Here is an 8,037-nt window from a genome sequence, read left to right on the forward strand (position 1 = left end):
GCCGGGTATGTCCCTAAGGTGCCCACTTCTTCACCAGGGCCCATAGTACTTCAGGCATTCTGTCCTCCTCCGTTCCAGGAAGTAGGCCAAGAAAGGCTTAATCTGCTCTGTCCAGTTCGAGCACTGGACGCTTACGCACACAGAGCTGCCCCGTGGCGTAAGGCAGATCAGCTTTTTGTTTGTTTTGGTCCGCCAAAGAAAGGATCTCTGGTGGCCAAGCAGACTATGAGTAGGTGGGTGGTCGAGGCCATCTCACTAGCCTATGAGTCCTCTGGCCTCCCGTCCCCTATGGGGGTCAGAGCGCACTCGACCAGGAGTATGGCGGCCTCCAAGGCTTTCAACTTGGGTGTGGCCTTGCAGGACGTTTGTGCTGCGGTGTGCTGGTCCTCTCCGCACACTTTTGTCCGTTTTTACAACCTAGACCTGGCATCTACCCCAGGTTCCAAAGTTCTCTCTTCGTGATGTGCTCGCAAGATACACACACTGGCAGGGACTTGGTAGTATGGTGCAGTGGGTATTCTCGTTCCCAAAGTGACTTCGACGCAGCTCAAGTTCCTGAAGGGGAACGTCTCTAGGTTACGTATGTAACCATGGTTCCCCGAGGGAATGCTGCGTCTCTTTGCCATACTCCCTGCATCCCTCCAGGCGCTACTTCATCGAAGCTGGTTTGCGCTCTGCCGGATGCTTTTTTATACTTTCTGGTGCTTACGTCACCCCGCTCGTGACGTCTTGCTACTCCATTGGACTGATTTGACACGTGCTTCAGAAAGCGATCACGCAGGGGCGTTCCCAAAGCAACTTCGAACGCAGCGTTTCGTTCCCTCGGGGAACCATGGTTACATACGTAACCTAGAGACGTTATGTTGTTTTTCACCAGAAATGATGCCAATAATTATAAAAATTATTATGCTAATGGTTATTTTAAAATAAAGTTGATGTCTTCATCAAAACCATATACTATTAATGAACAAACTCCTAGCTCACAATAGGCCTGTCTTCAAATGTTATCGTTTAAGTTAACGTTAAAAACAAAATGAATGGGATTTTAAATTCCGGAACCCAAATGCTGCATTCTATAAAATAGCTTTGTGTGAAGAACAGACTGAAATGTACTGATTGTACTGAAATTCACTATTCACTGAAAATCTTGCTTGACAGCTGTGGTCAATGTATGGAATCTATGGAACATTCTGATATAAATAACTCCCTACAGAAGAAAGAAAGTCATATGTGTTAAAAAAAAACATAAAAACAAGAGGGTGAGTAAATTATTCATTTTGGGGTGAACTGTTCCTTTAAGTAAAATGAAGCAAGATAGTAAGATTGATAAAGTTACAATGAAGAGAGAAAGATGGTCCACGTAGTCCTGTCATCTCTTCTCCTCTCAGGACATGTCTTAGATTTCAGTGTGATTAGATAGTCAGGGATAGAGAGATGTTCTGAGGGAGTATTAGTAATTAATCACAACTGAAGCTGGGATTTCCACTTTCACTGTCTCATCTACAAACACACACACACACACACACACACACAAACACACACACACACACACACACACACACACACACACACAACGTTCCTTTAACCATTCAACAAAACACAAAAGAGAAGGAAAAAACACCAAAAAAACAATAGAAATAGAAATAAAATTCGCAAAACAATACAACAAATAAGCATTAAGCAGAGGCTTACGAGGCAAACGGTTCCCTTTGTGCTATGTGCTAATTATTACCATGCCCATAATGGGTTCCAGTCTCCTCCATAGACAATGTCTTAACACCTATCATTACTGAATGAAAGGGTGACCATAAAAAAAATATATTAAAAAAGGCAGCCTACGCTTACAGCTCTCTAACACCCCTTCACAATCTTTTTTCTATTTTTATTTATTTATTTTTATTTTCTGTACTATTAATAAATTGAGTCTGTCCCGGACATGAAAATGTCAAATACCTAAAATACACCTAGGCTAAATAGCATATTAATTTTTAATGCTCGTTCATCCTAGGCTGCTATTCTCATATCTAGTATGTCTGCCAACAGCTGTTGCAGGCTCTCTCATAGGGGGATTTATAATATATCTAAAAGTGTGCTGGAGCATTGTTCAGGAAGAGGAGGAGGAGGAGACTTTTTATTCTTAGGCTGCTTTTACCCCTTATTTCCCCTTAAAAAATTTGAAAAATGTAAATCATTACTGCATCTTTTCATTCTTGATTTTGATTTAAAGATCACACTTTTTTAAACCCAAATATGCAAAATGCAATAAAATGCATGAAGATTTTAATCACAATTTTCACCCAGGTGATTATTTCTCAGGCTGGTTATATTATTTAAAGTCAGTTTATGTATTCATTTTTCCAAAAAACCAGGCTTTTCATCACAGTATATGAGGTAAGCTGTCCCAATAAAATCTGTCATTAATTAAGCAAAGAAACACAGTAAAACAATTTATTATAATTAAAAATATACAAATATTTTAATTAATAAACAGAATAGATTTACAACATTTAAAACATTACAAACTTACCCTGACCTGACAAATATGGGGAAAATGTATACTGAGAACACTTAATATACACTACCGTTCAAAAGTTTAAGATTAGTTATGATTGTTTTTGATGTCTTTGAAAGAAGTCTCTTATTTAAATAAGTTATTTAAATATAAATACAGTAAAAACAGTATTATAGTGAAATGTTATTACAATTTAAAAATAACTGTTTTCTATTTTAATACATTTTGAAATGTAATTTATTCCTGTGATGGCAAAGCTGAATTTTCAGCAGCTATTACTCCAGTCTTTAAGAAATCATTTCAGAAATCACAATCCTTCAGAAATCATTCTAATATGGGGTCCTTGTGCTGCTTATTATTTTTGTGGAAACTGTAATACACTTTTCCAGGATTATTTGATGAATAGAAAGTTTGAACGCTTTTATGTGAAATATTTTGTCTTCACTGTCACTTTTGATCAAATTTAATGTGTCCTGAATAAAAGTACTAATATTATGAAAAAAAAAACACCTTGAAAAATTAGTGTAGGTCCTATGTCATATTGTTACTAGTGGTCGACCGATACGGGCTTTTTGACAGCCAATGCCGATATCTTGTAAAGCAGCGTGGCCGATATAAAGCCGATATAATTTTATTTATTTTAATTTATATTTAAGAAATTTGAAATCATTTGAAAATGGATTAAAAATAATTGTGTAAAATAAACATACTTATACTTTAGAAGACAAAGCATTTTTCACAAATAAATAAATATTTAATAAAAATCTAATAAAAAAACAACAACAGGGCACTCAGTATTCTGGGAAGTTTGTGTGAATCTTTTGTTTGTTTGTTTTTTTCAAATAAAGCCAAGGTAACACTCATTTTACATACAGCACGCAATGAAAATGACATGAATATGACAGTGGGCAAATGCATAAAGCGCAGCATAATTTGAAATCACTAGTTTAAAGTTTGTCGATCGTCTCCAGTGAAGCTGAACTCTCCTCCTGTCAGCGTTCAATTTGCACGGATCGACTGTCACCCAGAGAACACGCGATCATGCAGGATACAAATGCACACTTCACAAGATCTCAACTAGATTAGAATAAGTCTGCAAGGTTTGTTAAATTAAATGTTCATTAGTCATTCAAAGATTTGTTTCAATGATATAAATGTGTGTTTGCTGAATGCTGACGGCAAATGAGAAAGTATTATAATGTGTGCCTTTTTATTACTAATAATATTAAATCAATCGTTATAATACTTTTTTGTATACATTTTAATTCCTTTGTTTAACAGTTCTATCTGATTATTAGATAGACTTCTATCCATATTAGACAGAAATGAACGACGACAGTGAACAAGTGGGAGAATGTGAGAATGTGAGCACTCAGGCGCTGCGGCTGCCATCAAAATAAAAAACACATTTTTGAACCCGCCTCGAACACATCGGCCAAACAGAAAAACTTATCGGCCAATGCCGATATTTGAAAAATGCCAAATATCGGCCGATATATCGGCCTTAGCGATATATCAGTTGACCACTAATTGTTACTGTAATTTTGTAATATTATAATTTTGTAAATTTTGATAATAAAATTTATTTAAAAAATAATTGGATTTAATGAAACTGACATACAAACCACTGCTAGAGAAAACATACATGTAACCAAACTTTATCTCAAAATCTTCTAGTTATCTATCTTATAATATTTTTTATATGTATTGAGATCTAAAAGAACATTCATGATAGCCACACATGAAACATATCACTGAAAAGGCTTGAACCAGATAGAAGAGCAAATTGGAGAAGCAATTGCTCTAAATTGGGCTTTTATATGTCATTTAGGTGTTCGGCTTAAAGACACATCGCAGGAGAAGATTACAACTGTTCAGCACAAAACATGCCACTTCAAATGGACTGTCTGTTAGGGATCAGACTCTGGGATCAGTTAATCTCATCCTGACACTGATGATTTGAGACCAGCGGGTAAGTGAGTATGCTTCACATCTTATATAAGGACCACTCAAGCGCACAGATCTGGTATCAGCGGGCTAAATGTATGTCTGGTCCAGGAGCGGTGTCGCATTACAACTACCGAAGTAAGGGCCGTGAGGTGAATGTTCACTTACCTGATCACTCTAACTGCATACTGGTCCGGGGCCCGTCAGGTTGAAGAGTCCGTGACTCACCCCGCCACTGAGTCTGTACGGCAACAAGCGATGACAGCGGCGATGAGTCTTTACTCTGTCAGCAACAAAAGAAAGAGAGAGATGGAGAGAGGATGTCAGGCCAAATGTAACAAATTCACTGAATCACAGCAGTGGCGCAGAGGTCAAGGAAAAGCAGCCAAAAAAGGTTAAAGATGAAATCAAAGCCGTGTCTCAGAGCGCCGCTGAAAATCTATCCCAGCGAGGCAAGGCCACCGCTGATGCGCTCGGCAGACAAGAAGCTAAATACTGCACGCCACTCTGGGATCTTTCATTTTCAGCCGATCAATAAGGACTTATATTTATCAGGATTCCAAGCAGCTGCCACATCTGACAACCTCCACTTCATTTTCGCACTCTGCCCTCCCTCCTTCTCTCTCTCTCTCTATCCATTCATCGTCCAGCCCGTCTTCTGTGGCCTCGTGCTAAATCGGGACCTATCGACCACCAAAGCAAAACGGGGGGCCTCCGGTGTGGCTTCAGCCCTCACATACTGCTGCGTCCTCCTACTAATATTGGGTTAAGAAGTGTGCGTTTTGTCATTAGCCTGTTGGCTCGGGCCCATCTCCCTGCTCTCTTTGTTCCATGCCACGCCATTGAAGCCTGCCAAGAAAATGGCAGCGTAAAACATGTACACTTCACCACTTTATTTCCCCCGTGCAAGCGCTTCGAAAACACAGATATATTTAGGGAGGAAAAGCAGGGGGAAAAGAAGAAATTCTCCAATTTAAATCATTCACAGAAGCAGAAGATTTGCTGAGAGGGCGGAGAAGGCCGAGTTAAAATAGCTCAATCTCTAATCATCTGTACGGCAATATTTGCTGTGAGGCATTCTAAATAGATTATCGCTGGTCCATCTGCCTCATCACTGATTTATAAGGCGTTAAGCTGCTTTCCAAAGGCAAGGACTTCCTTTGCAGCTACAGTGGAAGGATTCTTGTTCAAATCAGGGCCAATGGCAGCTGAACAAGCCCGCCGCTCGCAGTAAAGGAGTTTCTGCTTTCAGCGAGTGAGAGAGGGAGAGGAAATAAAAATAGGACGGCACTATCCGGTTTGGAGTCGCCACATGAAGCAGTTTGAATCCAAAAATGTTCTATCTGAATTATTATTATTATTTTTTTTTCTCCACAAAGAGACAGGGAGGAGGGGAGGAAGGGAAAAACACACACACAAACATACCCACAGAAAACAAGGGACATCATTAACATATGAATACTGTATGCAAATGGTTAGAAGAGAGCAGATGTTGGCGCATTTAATTGACCTATATGTGAATTGCATCCAAACCTACTACACGGAGTATGCTGAGTGTAACACTGGATGCCCGGCACTGGCTTCCTTAAACAACACAAACAGGGAGGAAATGAGGGGAGGGTGTGTGCTTGAGAGAGAGAGGATGGAAAGAAGAGAGATAGAGATGTGTAAAGTGAGGCAGAGACAGATGAAGACAAAGAAACCTGTGTCGGTAAACGGCACGGCCACAGAGATGCCTAAACGCATCGGCTGTCAGCTCCTCGCAACCCTTATGGATGACATCACTGCGCCACACAGAAAATCAATCATGCTGTGGCCTTTGGGGAACATGAGCGTCACTGACAGGTTATGATCTGCAACCTGTGTTGTCTTCAGTTCATCCTCCTCAACTCTTACTTTAACTTCCATACTATGCTGCCGCTCTTTTTCATATAGAGACAACAGGGGGAAAAAAAGAAATGGGGGTTGTAGGGGGTGGAGTCATAGCGCTTATTTTGCTAAGTTTTGCATGGGTGAACTATAAGAACCACAAATGCTAATTTAATCTGGGGTTTGTCCTTTCTTTCCCCCTTTTCTCCCTCCTGCTAGGGAATGTCATTAAATTGTATTAAACAGCCTTTTGTCCGCAGGGCAAGGACCACCCGATATATGATAATACATTAATGCCCTGGTGCTACAGCCACTGAGCTGAGACGCTCTTTAAGGCTGAGCAGTACACACATGGAGCGCTAGTCTGAGTATGGGAGTTTGCATGTGCACAAGTGTGCATGAGAGAGAGAGAGAGGCTGGCTAACAAGTGTGACACATACTAATAGAAACATACCTAATAAATTACAAGCTTTCAGGGTCTGGCAAGCTGACATTTTCTCTGTGAGCAGGACAATTTCATATCTGCGGAGCAGGGGAGCAAATTGCATCACGTGGAGATTGCTGGAAGATTAGCATAAAAATTAACACTTAAATTTCAGCTTATTGTCAAGCCTTCTTCTGCTCTTTCTGCAAAACCAACAATCAATTCCTCTTAGAAATCTGATTAGCTTCCATGATGCTTATTATCCTAGTCATGTTCCCACGTCGCCGTCCAAGACTCCTGAACTATTTGTTAAAATAGAATTAAGAGGCTGATCAATCCATAGGTGTCTCTCATATGCACATAGCTTTTTGCACACTTTGCTTTTGTCCAGCCCCTTTATTAGCAGTCGCTCATTAAATATGCTGATTAATATGCCATAGATCGCAGCGGAGTATTTTACATTCAGATGGTTTATTATATACATGTTAAGCCCGGCTGGGGCAGCCGAAAGAAACAGCATTAAGTGCAAAAATAAAAATGCTTCATTATAGTTCCGTTAGCCGTAAATATAGCTTAAATATTTTCTTTCTTTCTTCCATTGTAAGCTTTTCATTGAGAATATTATATTATTTTGCATATGCTAATTGTCACGAATTCGGTCCATGGACTTCCGTTTATTCACCACCAGAGGTCACCCTTTCCATTACATTGACTCTCGCACAACACAAACTGTTGCATAGCACCCCGGACTACATATCCCATCATTCTTTGCACGATTTGCACACTGCACTGATTGCACTCATTGCACACAGCTGTTTCTAATCACCTCACTCACTATATAACACCCACTCTAACCACCTTTCTCTGCTGAGTATTGTTTAGCCTGTACCACTTTCCGAGTCTCCGTGTTTTCCCTGTTTTGCCTTGCCTGTTTTTGCGGTTTCTGACCTTTGCCTGTTTTCCTGGATTTATGAGCCATATCCAGAGTTTTTAGCCATCGCTCGCTATTCTGAGTTACCAGACTGTCTATTGATAGAGTTTTTCTGCGATGGCATAAATCAACCTCTGAGGGGATCGTCATGAGTCAAGTCTAGTCACAGCTGTTCCTCCTGAGTTCAATCAAGCCACAGCTAATCTTCATTATCATGAGTCAAGTCTAGTCACAGTTGATCTTCCTGAGTCGAGTCTAGTCACAGTTGATCGTCATGAGTCAAATCGAGTCACAGTTTATTATCCTGAGTCTGGTCAAGTCACAGCTGATATTCATGAGTCTAGTCAAGTCACA

General features: G+C 40.0%; 1 protein-coding gene across 4 annotated transcripts in view; it reads right to left on the reverse strand.

Annotated features, from left to right (window-relative positions):
• LOC107562530 (zinc finger protein 536-like) overlaps positions 1-8,037 on the reverse strand; it is a 207,366-nt gene that overhangs the window by 129,927 nt on the left and 69,402 nt on the right. For all 4 annotated transcript variants that reach the window (XM_016247158.1, XM_016247159.1, XM_016247160.1 and 1 more), the window contains exon 3: positions 4,628-4,742. The gene's annotated coding sequence lies outside the window, so the exon portion shown is untranslated. The remainder of the gene's footprint in view (positions 1-4,627; positions 4,743-8,037) is intronic.

This window comes from Sinocyclocheilus grahami, unplaced genomic scaffold, assembly GCF_001515645.1.
Source record: "Sinocyclocheilus grahami isolate Dianchi unplaced genomic scaffold, SAMN03320097.WGS_v1.1 scaffold827.1, whole genome shotgun sequence".
NCBI classification, from domain to species: Eukaryota; Metazoa; Chordata; class Actinopteri; order Cypriniformes; family Cyprinidae; genus Sinocyclocheilus; species Sinocyclocheilus grahami.